The following is a 23,839-nucleotide window of genomic DNA, read 5'->3' on the forward strand; positions in this document are numbered from 1 at the left end:
TGGGCATTTCACCCTTTGGAAATGCCATGAGCTCTGCCCCAGTTCTTGGCACCAGGAGACAAAGGCAACAGCTCAAGAAATGAATACCATTAGAAACCCTCACAGCCTAGTCTTTTCTGTGGGTTCCCTGATGTAACCTTGGCTGTAAAACAGATGTCTGCACAATAGCATGTATGCAAATAGGCACAGTAGCATACAATGTTCAAACAGTGGAAGCAAAGCCCATACCCACCAAGAGATGTATGGATCCCAGTGATCCATAATGTGTTATAGTCACACAATGGAATGTTATTCAACAATAAAAAGAAGTGAAATATTGATTCATGCTACAGCATTGTTAAAACCTGCAACATTAGGCAAAATGAAGGAAGCCACATACAGAAGATGAAATACTATATAATTCCATTTATATGAAATGCATTGAACAGACAAATCAAAAAAAGTAGATTAGTGTTCACCAAGCATTAGGGAAAGGGAGTAGGGGAAGTGACTATTAATGGGAATAAAATTCTTTTGATGATAAAAAGTTCTGGATTCATATAGTGGTGATGGCTACTAATAAGAGAATGTGATATTCTACCATGTTACAAAATAAATAAATATTGGGCCATGTGTTTTTGGCTATTTCAATTGAGCATGTTCTTTTAAAATATAATACACATGTAAGTAGCATATATTTAATATTTAGCATATGTATTTAGTACATATACATTTTATTTATAAAACAATTATGTAGCACAAAAAGCTGCTCCTTCAGTTATAAACTTCACATTCAATTTCTAGAAAGCATACTTACACTTACTAAGATGCATAACTCATCTTATGCCTACTCTGTTCTTCTATCCATATTATTTATGTAACTTTTCTAAACAAATATCCTTTTCATGTTGAAAGTTCCCGATCCTCTTTCAGAGTATAAAAGATGCACATTAGACCTCTGCACAGATTCCTGCCGGTCCTAGTGTCACCACCTCTCTTCTCTCCATTAGATCCCCTCCTTCCCTTCCCTCTGTGCCTCTAGGAGTCTCCATGCCCCTCAAGCACTCAAACTCTATCTGACCCATTCTCCTCAGGAAGGATCCTTCTGTCTACGAGTCAGTGTGAAGTGAAACTTGTCTGAGCAAGTAACAAGTGAATGGGGTAAGGGTGTCATGGAGGAAGAATGATGAGCCTCAAGCTAGAAAGGCTCAGAATGAGTCCCAGCTTTGCCACTCATGAGCTACTTGAGCCAAGCCTCTAGTTCTGTTTGTGCAAACTGGGGCTTACATCAACATTAAAAGACTATTATGGAAACTACATAATATAATACTTTATGTATATTATAAATTACTATAAAATCATATGAAGTATTATTACTGTCTAAATTCTCTTTTATTACTATTTATAACAATAATTGTACATATTTGAGGACTGCAGTGTGACATTGTGAAACATGTATGTACCGTACTGATCAAATCAGAGTAATCAACTTTTCCCCTTTGACATTATTTTTGATTGGCGTTAAGAGTTCCTTTATTCTTTTTGTTTATAAATTATATACTAGGATATAATGAACTCAGCTGTGCTGTGTAACATTAGGAACTTACTCCCTCATTCTACCTCTATTTAGTATCCATTATCCAGACTTCCTAAAGGGGCAGCAGAAGCCTGGTTTGGGAGGAAGACAGAGGTAGGATATGCGTAGAATAGTAAGAAAAATCTAAAAACATTCATATGTGTTTTTGTCTAGACCACAAAAGAAGTAATGAGGTAAAAATGTGGGTATACAAGAGAAAGCAAGTGAATTCACCTGAAACTGTTTCTCAAGAGTATCCCAAAAGTCACAATGTAGAGCCAGTGGGGATGGTTTTAGGATACTTGCTCTCATCCTTAGCATAGAGAAAGAGGTTAAGAGCTCATTCAGATGACTTAACATCCTTTGTCTTGATTAAATGACTATCTTGAGAAAACCTGGCTACTAAAAGCATGATAATGGCCAGCACTGTGGCTCAATAGGCTAATCCTTCGCCTGCGGCGCTGGCACACCGGGTTCTAGTCCCAGTCAGGGCGCCGGATTCTGTCCCAGTTGCTCCTCTTCCAGGCCAGCTCTCTGCTGTGGCCCGGGAGTGCAGAGAAGGATGGCCCAAGTCCTTGGGCCCTGCACCCGCATGGGAGACCAAGAGAGGCACCTGGCTCCTATTATTGGATCAGCGCGGTGCGCCAGCCACAGAGCACCGGCCGCAGAGGCCATTGGAGGGTGAACCAACAGTAAAGGAAGACCTTTCTATCTGTCTCTCTCTCTCTCACTGTCCACTCTGCTTGTCAAAAAAAAAAAAAAAAATTAAAAGCATGATAATATCAGACCCTCTAGGAAGACATTGGATCTTTGTGGAGCCAGCACATATATAAGGCAGAGGAAATACCCATTTTTCTCTATGCAGCTCCCTGCAGGAAGTGCTAGAAATCTGGGAGTCTGTCGAGATCTTATACATCCCAGCATGGTACCTATACTAGACACTCCTAGATGGCCAGGGGGTAGAGAGGTAGGGGATGGAGGCCGTCTCCACTGACTTATTGCAAAAAGTCTGCTTACAAACTCTTCTGCACTCAGCATCCAAGCGCTTTTATTAGTAGAATGCAAATCACTAAATCCACTCTATTTTTAATCAATCAGCAAAATATTCAAAATAAAATCTGTCACATATGTGGGACATCATGAATATTTTTAATTTTAAAAAGGCATTTTCAAGCCCAAAAATGGTAGTCATAATCCTTCTAGATGTTAGGGTAATCTTTATTTCTACCTCTAGTATACCTCCAGGACACCATGCTTCCCTCTTTTAAATTAAAAATATTACTTTTTAACTTTTAAGACTTTTCTTGAACTTTTTGGAGGGTATCAAAGGAGCCCTGTCCAAATGGGAGAAGGCAAGGTTCAATTATGGGTGATCTGGAAGTTTCCAAATAAAGACTTGCAGCACACTGTGGTTGCCTATCTGTTATCAGTACTCATTTTCTCCTTTACTAGTATCTAAAGCCTTCCTTGAAGTTAGAGGTAAGCATGTTTGTATTTCTGATAATTCTATTAATTAATTAATTCATTTGAAAGTCAGAGTTACAAAGACAGAGGGAAAGACACAGAAAGAGATCTTCCATCTTCTAGTTCACTCTCCAGATGGCCACAAAGGTAAGGGCTGGGCCAGTGTGAAGTCAGGAGCCAGGAGTTTTCTTCCAGGTCTCCCATGTGGGTAGCAGAGACCCAAGCACTTGAGCCATCAACCACTCCCAGGGCATTAGTAGGGAGCTGGTTTGGAAGTAGAGCAGCTGGGACATAAGCCAACACCTATTTGGGATACTGACATTGCAGGCAGTGGCTTTACCTGCTACGGCACACTGCTGGTTGCTTGTTCAGATTATTAAGATGGAAGTGGAAGTCACTGGAAAAAAAGTTGCTATTATGCTTCATCCCTCTTCTTTCCTGACCCTAGGACACCATACAGAAGGTCAGAGTAGACACCTGGGATGTAATGGATCACAAGCAACCATGAGAACTAAATTCACCCATTAAGAATGGCAGAGCAAGAAGTTAGAAGGAGCCCAATTTCTTGACAGTGCCATGGAGCTGCCACAATAGCCATGGACTATGCCTGGACTTCCCTTTACAAAAGAAAAACCAGCCTCTTAACCTGTTTAAGAGACTGGTTATCATTGCATTTTTTGCTGCAGAAGCCCAGTGTTTTTCCCACATATTAGTAAGCCACCCTGTGGCAAATTAAATGTCTAAAAGCCAGTGGAGGGTTTACAAAAGACATTTGTGATTCTTTGATCAGTGAAACATAATATCTTACAGTATGTCTGTGTTCAATGTTCCCAGTAAGGAGCCTCACTGCTTACCTACTATGTGTCACAAATTGTGCCACACACTCATGCATTTTATCTTATTTAATCCTTCCTAGTCAGTACTATCATCTCTAATGATAGGAGCCCTAAACTCACAGAGTTTAAATAAACCTGCCCAAATTGCATGGTGAATTGCAGAATCCAGCACTTTAATTAGATCTACATGACTGCAATACTACATGTAACTCAAAGGGCCATGTGATATGACCAATACCAGGCATTCAGAGAAATGCCCTGCAGCTCCAATGGATGGACAATAATGGACGCACAGCAGACAGGAGCTGCAGAAACAAATGTTTGCTCCAACATCCTCTGGTAGCTCAATAAGAAGCCTCTACCCTCCTGCGACCACACAGAAGCCAGGAGTGGCCAGAATGTCATCCTACTCCTTTCATGAGTCTGTCTTCCCCTGGATAGCTTGATAATGATTCATAACCATTCTCAACCGCATGTGGTCCATTGCCACCAGCTAAATGAGAAAGGAAAATGTAATGTATACTCTTTTCAAGTGACAAGACACCAATCAGGATGTTAGGTTCTTCCTCTGACCTTAAGTATAAGGGAAATAATCTTTTCTTATCAAATTTACCTGTTGCCAGTGCAGTGGTGGCATTTTGTCTGATGTCCCAAGGTGGATGAAGTCTGTTCTTTAGACAGTATCTCTCTCTCTTTTATTTTTCCCGTTGTCTCTCCTATGTCTCCTGCACAACTTCCTTTAGCCCCACTTCTTCTTTTTTCTCCCTAGTACCTATGGGCCATGTTACCCTAACCATCTTCTCATACCAGCCCCTTTCCTGCCCAAAGCCATTTATTGATGCTCCAATCGGAGGTGCCAGTTCTTGTTTCATCAATCTTTATTTCCATGGAACTCTTTCTATCTTGCCCAGGATATAAAGAAGTATTTTTATGTATAGATTTTATTATGTTGTTATTAAAAATGGATCAAACAAGGGTCGTGCTGTGACACAGTGGGTTAAGGCCTCAGCCTGCAGCTCTAGCATCCCATATGGATGCCAGTTTGAGTCCTGGCTGATTCACTTCTGATCCAGCTCCAAGCTAATGCACCTGGGAAAGCAGCAAAGAATGGTCCAAATCTTTGGGTCCCTGCACCAATGTAGGGGACCCAGAAGAAGCTCCTGGCTCCTGGCTTCGGATAAGCCCAGTCCAGCCTTTGCGGATGTTTGGGGAGTGAACCAGCAAATAGAAGACCTCTTTCTCTGTCTCTACCTCCCTCTGTAACTCTGTCTTTCAAATAAATAAAATATTTTTTTAAAAAATGGATCAACAACAGGCATCTCTGTAAATAACAAACTTTTTAAGTGTCCTCTTGTGGAATAAGTTAGATTAAAATTCTCTCAAACTGGTAGCATTAAAAATAAATGTAGCTTAAAAGTTTATCTTGAGCATCATATACACTCAACACCCAAATCATGAAACATTAGTAACCTCAGGTCAGCTACTTGGACTTATTTCTAAGTATCATCCTTCAGGCCCATTCCAGTTTAGATTTTAGCTTTTCACAAAAAAAGAGGAAACTCTAATCTTGGGTCAGCAGAAGATTTTGCCCATACATATGCCTAACAGTGACAGTAACAGTGCTTTAAATATGGAGCATTGTGGGGAAAGATGTGTGAATGCTGTGTCTGTTATGCTGAGACCTACAACAACCTTTACTTTAAAGCAAAGTGAAATCATGACATCAAAGCCGAGAAGGGAAGAAAACTGTAATCATTTGTCCATCTTTAATTTCCTCTTTGTGACCAGAGAGTAAAAACTCCTTTTCATCTACTGCTTATAGCTTTTGCCCAAAGACATCAGTCTTTAGGTTTTAGATGAAATCAATATCAAGTTCTGAATCACAAAATCAATCAACTTTCTTAGTATTTATTTGAAGCATTTGAAAAGATCAGCATCCTCTATTTCATTAATGTGTCTTCCTTATAGCTTTTCCTCATTTCCTTATGGCCTCTCTCAATCTACTTCAATGTTGTGTACTTAGTAAGAACACTTCCCTGGGGACAGGTAGGTGCATCAGCTAAATCACTGTTCCCTTAGCCCAATCCCAGACCCCGTTCTTCCTGTCCAAGGTACAAGAATTCTTTCGTCCACTTTCTGGCTCAGATATAAACTTTATCTTTTGGCTCCTGGCGTCAGAAAGACTTTAGCTCTCATTCTTTGTTCCCACCCAAGGTCAAAATGTCTCTTGGCTTACATAGTACAACCAAGCAACATTTATCATACCCTGTTTAACTGTTTCTTAAGAAAGACAGTGGGTAAAGAAGTGGACGAAGGAGAAGGAAAAGATGGAAGATTAGGAAGAGAAGGAGAAGGAGAATTATTACTGGGAAAAGGGCACATGGAGAAAGAAAATAGGAATATTAAGGTAGAAAAAAAAAACAAGTGGAGCAGAAAGTAGATTAACAAAATAGAGAATAAAGGAAGAAAAATGAAAAGCAAGAATCTAATTCTGACTGCTAATATTGTGGCCATACAATAATTAAAGCTACACTGAGCTTGAATTTTATATGTATTACCTCATGTAAACCTTATATAATGCCTTCAGGTTGTTATTATTATGCTCATTCCATACCTAAATGCAAGTTTATGTAAAATGATTTCAGTGAAGTCAGAGTTTTTATACAGAAGCCTAGGATAGGCATTAGAAATGTGGGTAGTAGGTGAAATTAGATTTTCTTGGACAGAAGTCTCAGGATGAGTAGTTTGCCTGAGTTTATATAGGTAGTGAATGTTACAGTTGGGATTCAAACTCAACCCAGCCTAACACCAAAGTACCCAGAAAACAAAAATGAGTCAACAGATATAAAGCTACTAGAAGAAATGGTAAAAAGAATAACAACCCCTTTGCAGTAGAAATCCCTGGTGGAGCTCAACCAAGAGTGAGATTTGAACAGACTTTCATTGATCATTTAACTAAAGGGTCATGGCAGTAGCATGGAGTGACAGTAGAAAATTTTAACTTCTCCAAAATCTTCATCAATTTATCAAGCTTCTAACCTACACAAGGAAATTTGCTCTTTTTAGAAAGACCAAATGTGAATGGTTTCCTAGGGCAAATCTCTACAGTGATGGAAAACACATACCAAAGAAGTTGAAATAGAACAAGGAAAGAAACAGAGCAAAATTGTCAACAAAATGGCACAAAGGGCAAATGGCTCTTGTGTATGAAAAAGTCCCCAGGGTTTCATGACCCAGTAGTGGCGCCAAGCCCACCAGTATTTTTTCCCAGCAATCATGGAAACAGGGAAAATGCGTAAGAACTGGAAAAAAGCAAATGCTATAAAACCGTGTTCAATAGAAGAATAAGAAGGAGTTGATAATTACAAACCAATAAACAGGAGCATTTTCTTCTAGAAGATAAATAAAACAAACCATCAAACAACTAATTATCACCAAAAGGAACATGAAATATTATGTACAGAGAAAACAAACAGGGCTTCATGAAGTGTAAGTGTTAACAACTTCACTTAAATTATTTTTTAAATGGGTCTTCCAGACACAAACACTGTGTTTAGCCTGAATACACAGTGGTAGAGGAAATTTCTAAATTATCAGAGTGGTAAAGACTCACCCAGCCTGCTGTGATGGTTAGAAATTGGCCATTTCTTTATTCATGCAGCCTCACAGTTGAAGCTTAGAGTTGGGAATCTTGCTTACTTATGGTGAAACAAAATCCAGGAGGGAGCACAAATGAAATCTCTTTGCTACGAAGATGTCTGTAGGTTACCAATTTTCTGAGTCTTATGACCCTCACTATAAAATTTTCTTACTGTTGATTCTTTTTTTTAATTAAACTTTTATTTAATGAATATAAATTTCCAAAGTACAGCTTATGGGTTACAATGGCTTCCCCCTCCCAAAACTTCCCTCCCACCCACAACCCTCCCCTTTCTCGCTCCCTCTCCCCTTCCAATCACATCATGATTCATTTTCAATTCTCTTAAGATCAGTTTAGTATATATTAGGTAACGATTTCAACAGTTTGCCCCCATATAGCAACACAAAGTGAAAAAAAATACTGTTGGAGTACTAGTTATAGCATTAAATAAGAGTGTACAGCACATTAAAGATAGAGATCCTACATAATATTTCTTTTAAAAATTAATTAATTTTCTATGCCATTTCCAATTTAACACCAGGGTGTTTTTTTTTTTTCATTTCCAATTATCTTTATATACTGAAGATCGATTCAGTATATAATTAGTAAAGATCTCATCAGTTTGTACCCATGCAGAAACACAAAGTGTAAAAATACTGTTTCAGTATTAGTTATAGCATCACTGCACATTAGACAACACATTAAGGACAGATCCCACATGGAATGTAAGTACACAGTGACTCCTGTTGCTGACTTAACAATTTGACACTCCTGTTCATGGCGTCAGTAATCTCCCTAGGCTCTAGTCATGAGTTGCCAGGGCTATGGAAGCCTTTAGAGTTCGCTGACTTTGATCTTATTCCAATAGGGTCATAGTCAAAGTGGAAGTTCTCTCCTCCCTTCAGAGAAAGGTACCTCCTTCTTTGATGGCCCTGTTCTTTCCACTGGGATCTCACTCACAGAGATCTTTCATTTAGGTCTTCTTCTTTTTTTCTTTTCCATGGTATCTTGGCTTTCCATGCCTACAATACTCTCATGGGCTCTTCAGCCAGATCCAAATGCCTTAAGGGCTGATTCTGAGGCCAGAGTGTTGTTTAGGACATCTGCCATTCTATGAGTCTGCTGTGTATCCCACTTCCCATGCTGGATCTTTCTCTCCCTTTTTGATTCTATCAGTTAGTATTAGCAGACACTTGTCTTGTTTGTGTGATCCCTTTGATTCTTAGACCTATCAGAGCCATTGAATGTGAACTGAAATTGATCACTTGGACTAGTGAGATGGCATTGGTACATGCCACCTTGATGGGATTGTATTGGAATCCCCTGGCACATTTCTAACTCCATCATTTGGGCAAGTCCGATTGTGCATGTCCCAAATTGTACATCTCCTCCCTCTCTTTTTCCACTCTTAAATTTAACAGGGATCACCTTTCAGTTAAAATTTAAACATTAAGAGTAATTGTGTGTTAATTACAGAGTTCAACCACTAGTACTAGAACAACAACAACAAAAACAATATGCAATCCTTACCCAGAGAGAATGATAATATCAAACCTGAACATGACTAGTGTCCTAGTCTCTGGGGCCAATTATTAGTTTCATGTTATAAAAGATATTAGTCTAATATTCATTAATGAAAATGCTATCCAATACTAATTATTTCTCACCTGAACTCCAACAAGGGCTATTTACAGTTCCAGCTCATTCAAATTCAAGTCTATCTAGAATCCGCCCCCTTGTACATATGTGTATACAAATACCTTTTAAATTCTTACATACAACATTCTTCATGACAAAATAAAGAGACTCGGGGAGGAGTGGGAGAAGATCAGTGATTCAAGGATAGCTTATTTCAAAAATCTTTAACTAAAATTAGCTCTCCTTGAAGAGATGTACAATACTCAGCCTATAATTTTTGTGCATTTTCTAGAGTGTTCTCCTGGGATGTGTGTATTCTCATTTGAAAAGCACAGTCTGTGTTTCACTATCTTCCCCCAGAAAGTTCCATTAAAGAAAACTTAGTGACATTCTAGAGCTAGATAAACGCATACAGAGACACAGAATAAATTATTTAAGTGCTTAGAGCTCTCAAGTAAATGATTACGAAGAGTATTCAGGACTACTCATTCCTGTGTGGAGAAGTAAACCAGCTGTTATTTTATAGACACCTATAAAATTCACTCTGCCAACTGATGATCACAAAAAAGATGGTGAATATCCTTAAAACATTTGCAACACCAGATGTAAGTCTAATCAGCATAGATGTCGTTTGGCGAACATCAATCTGAAGAGCCTCTCACAGATCCTAAACTCACAAAGTTTTTTTTTTTCATTAATAAGTCATTTCTTTATTCAGACTTCTTCAGCTTTTGATCAATACAATTTTTCTTTTCCTCATTACTTATGCTTGTCATTTCTCCTTAGAGTCATCCTGGTTTGGCTTCTTTGTTTTCTTTTTTTTTTTTTTTTTTTTCAGAAGAATATAAATTCTTTAATGATTGTTACCAGGGTAAACTAGGAACACTGAGTCACTGCAAACAAGGACCCAGAATATTAAGATGTAAACACCTTATTTAAAAATTCTGAGCAATTGGCATAGAAGCAGGATAAGGACAGAAGATAGCTGTGTGGGGCCAACAAATATTTCTCTTTGACTGCTAGGCCAAGAATTTTATCACTTCACTCACAGTGATGCTAGGAGCTAAGGCCCAATCATAGGAAATGTTTTCAGTTAAGTCATGCTCACTTAAATTAACTGCTTAGTGATTTGTATGACATTTATTCTAAAGAATAAGTTGACACTCAAAACATAATCTTTTTTGTTTTATTTACCAAGTCCCGAGGAAAATAAATGTGTCAGGACTTTCAGTTAAAATTCTGGTAGGTAGGGCCAGTGCTGTGGCGTAGCAGTAAAGGCACTGCCTGCAGTGCAGGCATCCCATACGGGCACTCCCAGCTGCTCCACTTCGCATCCAGCTCTCTGTTACAGCCTGGGAAAGTAGTACAAGATGGCCCAAATGCTTGGGCCCCTGCACCCATGTGGGAGACCCGGAAGAAGCTCCTGGCTTCTGCCTTTGGATCTGTGCAGCTCCAGTCATTGCAGCCAGTTGGGGAGTGAACCATCAGGTGGAAGACCTCCCTCTCTCTGCCTTTCCTTCTCTCTCTGTGTAACTCTGACATTTGAATAAATAAATAAATCTTTAAAAAAATAAAATAAAATTCTGGTAGGCAAAGAAGACAGCCAGGTAAGAAGCATCTGCAGAGTGGTAGTTGGGGTGGGGACATTCCTGATAGGGTATCACACACATACCAGACCGCCTCCTACTCTGAGGCTACCAGCTCTTGACAGTAAAACCCACAAATACACCAATTAAAAAGATACTCCACAAATCACAATGTACAAATATATCCCATTACTTCACAGTTATACCATACAAACTACAATAAAATCTCCACATATCGCCAGGTAATGAAATTCTCATTTCTGTATCATTTGTGGTCATTTTATAAAGATGTTGTGTGACTCTTTTATTGCTGCTCCATATTTAAGTGAAAGAATCTGAAAAATCACTGGGGAAACCCATTAAAACAAAAGACAGGTGATGTGAGTTCTCCATCTGGTCTGCTACCCTGATCCTGGCAAGTTGCCTGACACTTATGCTGTGTCCTCATCTCTCAAAAGCAGCAGTTAGACTGAATGAGCCAATACATCATTCAAATGGAAAATTTATGTCAAGTAGCCTAAAGACTTACATGAATCTAAAATCTCAGTAAAAATCCTGTCCTATTTATCTTTTTTTTTTTTTTTTTGACAGGCAGAGTGGACAGTGAGAGAGAGAGAGACAAAGAAAAAGGTCCTCCTTTGCTGTTGGTTCACCCTCCAATGGCCGCTGCGGCCGGCGTGCTGCGGCCGGCGTGCTGCGGCCGGCGCACAGCATTGATCTGATGGCAGGAGCCAGGTGTTTCTCCTGGTCTCCTATGGGGTGCAGGGCCCAAGGACTTGGGCCATCCTCCACTGCCTTCCCGGGCCATAGTGGAGAGCTGGCCTGGAAGAGGGGCAACCGGGACAGAATCCGGCGCCCCGACTGGGACTAGAACCCGGTGTGCCGGCATTGAGCCACGGCGCCGGCCCTATTTATCTTCATTGTCTGTATATCCTGACATTTAGGATCAACCCAACATCACCAAAATGTTTGTTAAAGTTATGTCTCAGTTTCCACAACTTATGTTTTCCAATGAACACGGTAGTACCTGTCTACACTATAAACTGAGGAGATGAGAGCTAGTTTTAAACTTGATCACATCTCATGAAAAAATTAAAATCCACAAAAACTACCATTTAACTTTTGGATTATTATAAATATTTGAAAATCGAATTGTATTTCAGTAAACTACTGGGAATTGAGCACTGATAGGTTTACACCCCTCCAGGACTGCAGGTGAGCTGAGCAGCAACTGAAAGCAAAAAAAAATCTTGTGTGTAAGATTCAGACATGGTGTGGAGGACACAGCCTAGCTGGCTACAAGTTGTATTTGATTCCCCAGCTCTGCATCATAAAAGGAAGTGGTGAGAAAAAAGAAACACATCAAGACCACTTTTCTGGGCCAGCATTGTGGGGCAGCGGCTTAAGCTGCCACTTGCAACACTTATTGGAGCACCAGCTCATGTCCCAGCTGTTCTGCTTCTGATCTAGCTCCCTGTCAATCCACTTGGGGAGGCACCAGAAGATGCCCCAAGTTCTTGGGCCCCTGCCACCCATATGGAAGACCTGGATGGAGCTCTTCTGTCTTGGTTTTGGTCTGGCTTACAGGTATTTTGGTCTGGTTGCTGATGTTTGGGGAGTGAACCAATGCATAAAAGATTTTTTTTTCTCTCTCTCTATCTCTCCCTCTCTCTCTGACACTCTGTCTTTCAAATAATAAACAAATCTTTTAAAAGTAACTTTTTTATCATTATCAAAAGGCTTCCAGAACTGGTTTTTCAGGACTAGGATATGAACAGAGGTTGATAATTGTTCCTATACATACTCATCATTTTTTACATTAGAATTCTGAGAAGTTAGCCAATTGCGCACAAATTCCACTGGAGAAGCACACCCTTCCTGCCCCGTTTAATCCCCCCCCCCCTTTTAATCCCACCCTCACTGCTGCATTCATGCACGAAATGGTGATTTTCTTATTTTGGGAAGATAGGGTGATGGAGAAATGGATTTGACTCATTCTCCCCCCCCCCCTCCAGCAACTTACAATGTTTTTAAACAGCTGAGAAAAATATTACTTCTCTGTAAAAGAGGACACAATCTCTATCAAAGCATTGTTTATGAAAACAGGAAGATTCCTTTTTAAAAATGTCGTTATAATCACTTGAGAAAACAGCCCAATGAGTGCTGATCTCTTGACATAAAGAATGCAAATCCTTCTGTCTGAGAGGATCCCAAAGCTGGCAGCTCCCCCAAAGAAACAGGGTAGGCTCTGGGTTCTGTGACACCGTATCATGCAATGGCCAAGCAAAAAGTCATGCAGTGTACAAGCACAGCACAGAGGGGCAGAGCGGCTGATAAGCACAACAGCCCACTGGAGGTTGTCAAAATTTAACAGGAAAAGAGAGGAAGCTCACAGTAAATTCTCGTTGTAATCATTGGGAAGGAAAACAGAGAAAGTTATGCAGAAACAAACAAATAACTTATGTTTGCAAACGGAGTTCAACTTACCTCTGTTGGGCAGAAAACCAGGACTCTGACGAACCAGCCTGCCAGTAGGTGCTCAGGTAAATGGGGCCCAAAAGAATGATACCTGGAGTTGCTCAGTGTGGTCTCAGCCTCTTCCTGACTGTTAATGAACAGGTCAGAGACTTCTCCCTCAGCGGCTGAGTCACTCAGGGAGGAGGTGGGTGGTATGAGAGAGGGTGTCACCGTGTACAAATACCAATTCACTTAAAACCGTCTCACTCACTCACAGACCTATTCTCTCTGTTGGGTGAATTCTTTACACTGTTTATGACCGTATGATGCCAAAAAAGTGCTCCTGTTGTTCCCTTTGAACTGATTCCAACAACACGTGCAACTATATCACTGACAAGGTGGCCTACTATCCGACCTATTTTGGATTGCTTTTTAATAGCAAAACAAAACAACCTGAAGTAGCAGGACTCTCTCCTGACCCACAGCACCTGGAAGGCAGAGCAGAGATACACACACAGGAAGCACCTGCTTGAAGTAAACAAGTTCCCTTAGGAAAGAGAAGTCCTCTGGAACCCAGAAACCCTGGGATGAGAAAATATGAAAGGAACCAGTTACACAATTTCTACACATGGAATATTTGGTAAAACCATCAAGAAAAAAAAATCACCCCTTGAAAGGTAAGAATTCTGATCCTTACATTGTTTCTCCAGATATAAAAGTGAAAAGGATGGTTGAGGGCAGCAGTGGATTCCACCCTTGCTCTCAAAGGGTTAATGCAGAAGGGCCATGCTGGCTGGGAACCCCTGTCACAGGTTCTGAGATGCACCTTCCCTAACAGTCAAAACAAGGCCTCAAGGAAGCTTAGCAAATCTGGAATATTGCAGGAGGAAGCTGGGTCATTAGCAGTTCCTGGGTCATCTTTATTCATTGCTTACACCAACAATTAGCCAAATCCTCCCCGCAATGCTGCGCCTAAAAGCTAGTCCAGCTGAGCTACCTCCACAGAAATTATTAAAACAAGAAGTAGAAGCATCCAGATTGGAGGATAAGGAGTTACAGAGTGGACGGCAACTGGGAGATCACTGACTTCATCTTCCCCAATTCTGGGCTCAAGAACTTGAAAATCTAAAGTGGAAGGTTCTTTTTCAAAGTAAAACATACACACTTGTCTAATTCAATCATTTTCATGGAATTTTATACACCAAAAGTTTTAAAAATATTTTAAACTTCTGAGATGTCCACAAATGTTGTTTGGATTGAAATTGGATATTAATATTACAAATGGGAAAATTAAAAAAACAAATATGTGACTTGGCTCAACTTAAAAAAAGTAAACTGGAAGTTATATTCAGCATTAGGACTTAGTAAAAATGAAGGACTATAAACAGTTTAAGAGCTAATCTTGTAGAGACTAGTAGTAACTTACATTGGTAAATGTATGTATGTATGTATGTCCTTCATAAAACATAGAGCCAGAACACTGAGTTTTCACTTTATAAAAAAGTAAAATGCAGCTGCTCAAGTTACACTTAAGGCTTTTGACCTTCCCTGTAATTATTTCTTTTCTTTTTTTTTAATTTTTTGACAGGCAGAGTGGATAGTGAGAGAGAGAGACAGAGAGAAAGGTCTTCCCTTGCCGTTGGTTCACCCTCAAATGGCCGCCGTGGCTGGCGCGCTGCAGCCCGCGCACCGCGCTGATCCGATGGCAGGAGCCAGGTGCTTCTCCTGGTCTCCCATGGGGTGCAGGGCCCAAGCACCTGGGCCATCCTCCACTGCACTCCCTGGCCACAGCAGAGAGCTGGCCTGGAAGAGGGGCAACCGGGACAGAATCCGGTGCCCCGACCGGGACTAGAACCCGGTGTGCCGGCGCCGCAAGGTGGAGGATTAGCCTAGTGAGCTGCGGCGCCGGCTCCCTGTAATTATTTCTGCATGTCATTAAGGAGTTATCTTACTTCAGGAGCCAGGACATCAGTACCACCAAGCCAAACCAGTTGATCAAAAGTCAGAACTCCTCATGCTGAAAAACATTCAAGAAAAAAGAGTGCCTAAAATTATGACTCTCAGAGTTGGAAGAGGTCAAATCCAGACTGGGTTTGGGTGTGGAGGTGCCCAAATAGGCTTGCCCTTGGTTTCACTCAGGTCTTGAACTGCAAAGCCTTGAGCATGCTTTGCATCGCTTGGCTCCACCACACCTATTTCACTGTGAGTGGTGGAGTTCTCGAAGTCTTTCTAGAATCTAAGTTCACAGGCTAAGAAGGGTGAGTGGTTTTATTTCAAGTGCCAAGGCCAATAGGTTAATGGTGGCAACCTGGGGAGATGTGAGGTTTGTAAGGCAAGTTTAGAACCATCAGGGGAGTGCTATTATTAATTATCAATTTCTACCTTGGGTCCCAGATTGGAGGAGTGTTTTTAGACCCTGTCACATAAAAGTGAACATTGCAGTGTCACATTGTTTTGACTATGTGCTGCATCCAAAGAAAAAACTAGCCAAAATGAACACTTATTACTACATAATAATGAAAACAGCAAACATTTATATAGCATTTGAGAGTGTCAGGCATTGTTCTAAATAATTCTTATTAAATGAATGCTACCTTCTAACCTCAGAGAGATTCCAAAATTGGTACTGAAAATGCAGACAACACAGAGCAGACAAACCAACATACTCTCATCTATTATGCCTGGACTTTGAGAGGTTCAAAGACAGAGGGTTCCTCATTATCCTTCTGGATGGAGGAAATAAATGTTATGTGCCTATTAAAACAAAAGTGGTATCATTAGGGTGGTAATTACAGAGCCAATTTATCTGTGTATAGGAGTAGATGGATGCCATAATTAATGAATTACCACCAGTGCTGACAGAGCTGGTGCATTGCATAACATTCTTTGAAGGTACCAGCATGATGCCAACTGCTGGAGAACACAGCTCCATGGGAAACTGGGTCCTATTTGCTATACAGACTCACTATTCATAACCTGCAGATCACTTAACTGTTATGTCCATGCCTTTTTTGTGCAGCAAGTTTGATGATAATCATCTCCTACTCAACTGGACAGATGACAATGGCAATATGAGGTTTTTTTTTTTTTTTTTAATCCAAATTCCAAGCCTATGCTCTTGACATCAGGAGGAATTGGGAGTCCCTGAGGTTTTCTCACTCCTCTTCAAGTTCCCAGAAAGTGATCACCCTTAACCAAAGAAAATAACCTACTTGAGGCATGGTTGGTGACAACTGTAATGATGATGATTACAATAACAATAATAGCAGCAACAACATGTGTCGAGTATGTGCCAATCACTGATAAGAGCCTCACATGATTATTTCATTTGATACTCACAAAACCTACACTATAGAAACTGCTGTTACGTCTATATTCCAGATGAGAAAACAAAAGCTTGAGAGACTAGACATGTCAGAATTCCAACCTATGCATGCTGACACATATGCTACAGTCCATCTAGAGTATCAGACAAGAGGATGGGAACTTGACCCTGGGCTACATGTGAACTAACCTTACTGCATGTCTGAGCACAGAATCATAGAAGACCAAAAAAAATACAGTGGCTTAGAGCAGGAAATATATGTATATATGTATGTATTTACATTGTCCATGGTGTCAAAAATAATATCCCACAGCCCATACACATTAAACCACAATGCCAGAACCACAGAATGATCAGGAATTATTTCAGAAAGTAGGGTATTTTAATGCACATATAGCTCACCAGCTTTCTTTTTCTTTAATACAGGCTATTTAGAGCAGTTTTAGTTTTTGCAGCAAACTAGCATGAAGTACAATGAGTTCTCAAATACCTCCAACCTCCTCACTATCAACATAATTGTTAGAAGAGCTTGGGAATTAGTGGAACATTTGTTGCAACTGATAAACTTATAACCCATTATCGCCCAAAGTCCATAATAATCTACAATAGGATTCACTGTTGGTGTTGTATATTCTGTAAATCTGGACAAATTTTTGACATGTATCTGTCATTATAGTGTCATACAAAGTATTTTCACTGTCCTATAAAGCTCTCTGTGATCTGCCTCTTCCTCCCCCTTCCCCCAACCCATGACAACCTCTGGTTTACTGTCTCCATAGTTTTACCACCTCTGGAATGTCATAGTTGGAATCATACCATATGTTGCCTTTTCAGAGAGGCTTCATTCACTTAGTAACATTCAAGTTTCCTCCATGTCTTTTTTTTTTATTTTTACAGGCAGAGTGGATAGTGAAAGAGAGAGACAGAGAGGAAGGTCTTCCTTTTTGCCGTTGGTTCACCTTCCAATGGCCGCTGCGGAAGGCGCATCGCACTGATCCGAAGCCAGGAGCCAGGTGCTTCTCCTGGTCTCCCATGGGGTGCAGGGTCCAAGCACTTGGGCCATCCTCCACTGCCTTCCCGGACCATAGCAGAGAGCTGGCCTGGAAGAGGGGCAACCGGGATAGAATCCGGTGCCCCAACCGGGACTAGAACCCGGTGTGCCGGCGCCGCAAGGCGGAGGATTAGCCTGTTAAGCCACGGCGCCGGCCTCCATGTCTTTTCATAGCTTAATAGCTCATTTCTTTTTAGCCCTAAATAAATTTCCATTGTCTGGACAGTTTGTCCATTCACCTACTGAAGGACACCTTGGTTGCTTCCACATTATGGCAATCATGAATAAAGCTGCAAAAAATCCATGTGCACTTTTATTTTCAAAGCTATATATATATATGTGTGTGTATATATATATATATATATATATATATATATATATATATATATACAGTACCGTGAAGCAGTAATATTATGTATACTAGTCAGAAACTAAAAAGGAACACAATGAAAAGTCTTTCTCATCATTTAAACCTTTCTCTCCACCAAAATAAATCAGTTCATTCCTTCTGGGTCCTTTGAGAGAGATTTGTGCATATACAAGCTAAGGTAAGATACAGATACTTCTTTTTCACACAAAAGTTTACTTAGTACATCATTCTGGCTCTATTTTTTTTCTTTAACATTATATTCTGAAGATCTTTCTACCCTAACTTTTCACAGCTGCTTCGTATTCCATGGTAGGACTAGCCCACAATCTATGCTACCAATCCACCACTGAAGCTCATTTCTATCATCTCTAAACTTCGGTTAACAAACAATGCTGCTGGGAACAACACTATGCATAAGTGATTTGGCACATGTGTGAATGTATCAGTAAGATAAATTCTAGTTGATGTAATTTCTGGGTTTCAGGCTTTATACATTTTAGCTTTGGAAAATGAACATTGACATATGGGATTTACAACTTCTCTTATCTTCATTTAAACTTTCTTTCAATAATTTTTTCGTTTAACAAAAACTAAGTCCTTAGCATGTTCCTGGGATGCTTTCAGTCCATGATGACAGGGAAATTGATGAGACCCAGTACTTGCTCACCAGGTATTCACAAACTGTTTAGGGGAACAGACATTGAAGTCAATGGCTGCAATACTCCATAACGAAATGATGCAGGGTGATGTTCAAGGCCAGGGACTGCACTGTGAAGAGACTGAAGAATTCCACCTAGACCTAGAAGCTGATGTTGAGATTGAGTTTCAAAGTTTTCATGGATTCTTACTAGATGGTCAAGAGGGAGAACCACTCATCTACTCTGCCATCCTAGATCTTCTTAACAAGTTCCAGATTCCTTCCCAACAGTGAATGTGGTTCAGGATTTGCAAGTCTGAAGTAGGGATTCCACAGTTAATGAGTGGAAGGAGAGTACAGATTAACTGAGTGAGCAGGACTTATAAGCCACATTGTTCTCCACAGTACAAATATTAAGAACCTCTGCTTGAAAGCCTTGTTATTTCCTTCCTCAATTCCTGCACCCATGAAAGCCAGCAATGTGGCAGCCCCAGCAATGCCAGTCCTCAGGGTGCTATGTGTCCACATTTTCCTAGTCACGTGATCTTCTGCAAACAATCATGAGCTACCCTGTAAATGCAATGCAACCCTCCTGGCTCCAGGCTGAAATACACACCTCCAGAGAAGGATCACTTTTTCTTTCACTGAAAGACTTAGGATGGCAAAGCAAGTTTTGTAACTAAAATTGTACCTTTCAACTCAGATTGCCATTTCATAATTTCATGATTTTCACACATTATTTTTCTGAATTCACAATAAATTCTTCCACTTTTCACCAGTTTCTTCCTGGCCAGATATTTAATATTACATCATATGCTATTTAAGATCAGAGGCCAGGCCTTCATATTTGTCTCTGACTCACCGTAGCACTTGGTGCTTGTTGGTTGAAAGAAGGAATATTAATGATAAACAGGTGTGTGCCCACAAGAGGTACCCATTGTTATCAAAAGCATGGTTTGTTTATATTATAACTCTGATTTTCCTACCTCAATTTTCTATTCCTGGCTGAAATACTAAAATATTAATTCTGCAGTTCATTTGTAGCATTCACTGCTGTCCTCAAAGGAAGATTTTTCTGTATTTTAAAGAGATTGCTCAAATAATAGTCATCACAGCTGAATTTATAGACCAAGGTTTCCAAGTTCCATTGTCATTGCCTTCTTCTTCACCCTCTTCTCTTACTTTAAACCACGCCCAACTAATTGGACATAGGATCATCACTGCCAATTCTTCTTCCTAATTCAATCTAACCTCCCCTTATAAGGCCCTTTTACCTACCCTGATTGAACACCTCTATAATTTTCTGCTAACTAATCTCTTCCAAGTTCAAATCTATCTGTTGATGGGTCAGTTTTGCTAATTTTTGTTGTAAGGATCAGAGGGAAGCTCCAAAAACTTCAGTTAATGGGAACACACTAACAGCACCAGTTAAGCAGAGAAGATGCACAGAATCCCAAATGATCACCCTTAGAAATCTTAGATATCTAATAGTTGTATTGTAAAATAAAGATAAGCACCACAGCAAAAGGCTGGCTCACAATACAGGGTCAGAGAGGCCCATTCAAGTTCCAATTATCCTCTTTCTATTCATCTCAGAATCCACTTTCTCAAGTCAAGAACCACCAACTTGTGATTATGAAACCCAAATGGATTTCTTCCTAATACACTGCTGGTCACACAGGCATATATACCAATATGTAACCAAGCCTTGCAGGGTCTCCCCAGAAACAACTCACCAGTCTCACTATTATCAGTAAACAATGCTGACCACCTGGTACAAACACCCAGAAACTCCTAGGCCCCAGATCATTGCTATGCAGGTTCATTTTTTATTTCAGTTGAGCAACTCAGGCTGATCCCAGGTTTGCCAAAAACTAACTCTCAGAGCATAGATTATTTAGTATAAAGATCCGGGAGCTGTAAAGAAGACAGATATCAACTCAGCCTTTCTTAGATGTTAAATAACGTTTTCTGCTGAATACTTTGCAAAACAAAGCTGTTGTCCATCACAACTCTGAGGACCCTAGAGCAGTTCTATGAATCTCCCATGCTCATGACTCAATTCTTCCACCTCTGGTTCTCTACCTGCTGCTTCTTTCTACTGTGTTACCCAACCAGTCTCTTCATGGCTCAGTTGAGTTCTCCTGAGAGAGTTTATCAGCCACCCCCACACAAAACGTTCTGTGATCAGAGTTCTTGCAGCAGGACATCTCATGGGCATGTGGGTCTCCAAATGAGGACATCTACACCATCTCAATCAGCTGAGGTCAAGCCAACAGCATTGACTCATCAAAACACAGTTCCCCTAAGCCATGAAATTTTCCAGAAGTGGGCCATAGGCATTAATATACATCTACTTGTAAGTTTTTCTGCAATAAAAATGCACCATCCTCTAACATTATTTTTTCCAAAACACAGATGTGATCATGTCAGTCACCAGGTTCAAATCCATCCTAAGTTTCCCATGCTCCATAAAAGTCTAACACCTTAGATTCATACACGACTGTTGTCCAACATGATAGCCATTGGACACATGTATCATTTAAATTTTGCTTGATTAAAATTTTAAAAATTTAGATATCAGTCATCCAGTTGTATTAGCCATATTTCAAATGCCCTATTAGAGAAGGTATGAAATGCAGAAAGCTGGTCTCAACTGCCTTTGTAAAGTCATTTTTAGCTCTTCCACGCTCATCCCCTACCACCTCCCACTACATGCCCAAACACATTGAAATCCTTGCCCAAACACTCTAGAATACTAGTGATTCTTCCTTCACCCTTACAGGCTCAGCAAACCCAAAACGTGTTCTGTGATTTTTCTCCCTTTGTACCTCTTGAAACAGGCAGTTGTACTTTTACTCTGCTCCAAAGCAGCTCTGTATTTTCTTCTAATATGGCACTTAACTACATTTTATGATAAGCTACATATTCTTAGCACACCATATGCCATTGAAAAGGAGCAAAATGGAGGTGGTATAGGCATGCTCTTATGCCAGATGGCCTCTGCCATTGACTACTTGAGGAGTCTTACATTGGTTATTTAGATAATTTCATCTGTTTCCTCACCTGCGAAATGGGATAGAGTCATTGTAGGGATCAATTCTATTGCTATGAAAAAAGCACTTAACATAGGGCCTGCAACTTTGCAAGGTGCTACCTAAAAATTAGCTCTTGGTAAACTGTTCACATATTTTATACATGTGTGAAGTTTAACAAAAACAAAATAAACACAATTAATAATCTCACTGATTTAAGATAGGCTTACTATATACAAAAGTCAACTCTTTAATGAACAACATTGTTCTTCATGAACAGCATTAGTTGTCTAGGACTCCATGTAGATTTTAGAAAGTACATAAAGAATCTCTCAAGGGTGGGAATTTAGCCTTGCAGTTAAGACACTGCATTCCAAACTGGAGTAACTGGATTAGATTCACAGCTTTGGTGCCTAAATCCAGCTTCCTGCTAATGTGGACTGGGAGGCAGTGGTGGTGACACAAGTAATTGGTTTCCTGTCACCTATGTGGGAGGAGACCTGGATGGAGTCCCCAGCTCCCTGCTTTGCCCTTGGCCCAGACCTGACTGTTGGGGGCATGTGGTGAGTGAACCAGTAAATTGGAGGTATCTCTCTCTCTCTCTCTATCTGTCTCCACCTATCTCTATCTCTGTCTCTGTGCCTCTCAGATTAATAAATGAAATGAATAAAAGAGCCTCTTAAGAGTCAGCTCCTGGGAATTAATGACAGTTTTATAAAATGCTAACCACAAAGTAATGTTCAATTTTTTTTTTTTTGACAGGCAGAGTGGACAGTGAGAGAGAGAGACAGAGAGAAAGGTCTTCCTTTTCCGTTGGTTCACCCCTCAATGGCCGCTGCGGCCGGCACGCTATGGCCGGTGTACCATGCTGATCCGAAGCCAGGAGCCAGGTGCTTCTCCTGGTCTCCCATGTGGGTGCAGGGTCCAAGCACTTGGGCCATCCTCCACTGCACTCCCTGGCCATAGAAGAGAGCTGGACTGGAAGAGGGGCAACCAGGACAGAATCCAGCACCCTGACCGGGACTAGAACTCAGTGTGCCGGTGCCGCAGGCGGAGGATTAGCCTATTGAGCTACGGTGGCGCCGGCCAATGTTCATCTTTTGACCAACATTCTTGTGTTTCACTGTCTTGTCATTTCCCTTTTCTTAGCCCCCATCTGTCTTTTCTTACTTCAGTGTTACCTGATCATTAGGGTAGAGTTCCATTCCTTTCTTGAAATCTACTTTATATTGTATTAGTTTCCTATTGCTGTTATAACAAAATTTACTGATTTATAGCAACACACTTTTTCACATGTCTAAAATTGGTCTAAATGTATTGTGAGGATTTGTTTCTTCTGGAGACACTGAGAAAAGAATCTACTTTCTTGCCTCTTTCAGCTTCTCAAGACCACTAGCAACCCTGGATCACGATCACTTCCTGACATCCTTCCAACATCCTGCTCTGTTCTCCCATCTTCCCTTACTGACTCTGGTATCCTGACTCTCTTACAAGGACAGGGTGGCTGCAAAAGGCTCACCACAGCAATCCAAGATAAACTCACGTTTGTGTCCCTAACCTGATCATGCCTATAAAGCTCCTTTGCCTACGCAAGATGACTTATTCACAGGTGCTGGGAATTACTATATAGATATCTTTGGATATGGGGGGCATTATCCAGTCAGCTACATTCATCAAAGTTTATAACTGCTGTGTTCTCCATGATTTCATCCATTTTTACAATTTCAAAAACCCATACAGTCTATTAAATAAATAGAAGTTCAAATGCATGCAATAATTTAACTTAATGAATATAAATAACTCTATACTCTTACAACCTTTATTAAGTTAAAATAGATGACACATTTAGGATTGCATATAAAATTTTATTCTTAAAAAACATGTAGGTGTGGACAATTGGTGTAGAAATTAAGACACCACTTGGGAGTGGGAATGTCTGTGTGTGTGTGTGTGTGCATGAAAGGAGAGATAGAGAGACAAGGAATGAAAGAGAAAGAGAGAAGCCTTGTGGTTATTGAGAATACTATGAAGAAATATGCTTTTCTTATATTTTTAAAATTTATTTGTGAGGTAGAAAGTAATACAGGCAGACAGACAGAAAACAACCATCTGCTAGTTCACTCTCCAAGTACCCAGAATGGGGTAGAGTTGGCCCAGAGCCAGCAGTAGGAACTAGGAATATAATCCAGGTCTCCTATGTGGGTGGCAAGAACCCAATTACCTCAACTATCACTGCTGCCTCCTA

At 40.3% G+C, this 23,839-nt stretch overlaps 1 protein-coding gene across 4 annotated transcripts in view; it reads right to left on the minus strand.

Annotated features, from left to right (window-relative positions):
• SCEL (sciellin) overlaps positions 1-23,839 on the minus strand; it is a 276,458-nt gene that overhangs the window by 115,430 nt on the left and 137,189 nt on the right. For 3 of the 4 annotated variants that reach the window (XM_062195297.1, XM_062195296.1, XM_062195294.1), the window contains exon 1: positions 13,207-13,308. The exons of the other annotated variant lie outside the window; for it this stretch is intronic. The gene's annotated coding sequence lies outside the window, so the exon portion shown is untranslated. Of the gene's footprint in view, positions 1-13,206; positions 13,309-23,839 lie in introns of those variants that run through there. 4 annotated transcript variants of the gene reach the window in all.

The sequence above is a fragment of the Lepus europaeus genome, chromosome 6 (genome assembly GCF_033115175.1).
Source record: "Lepus europaeus isolate LE1 chromosome 6, mLepTim1.pri, whole genome shotgun sequence".
Classification (NCBI taxonomy): domain Eukaryota; kingdom Metazoa; phylum Chordata; class Mammalia; order Lagomorpha; family Leporidae; genus Lepus; species Lepus europaeus.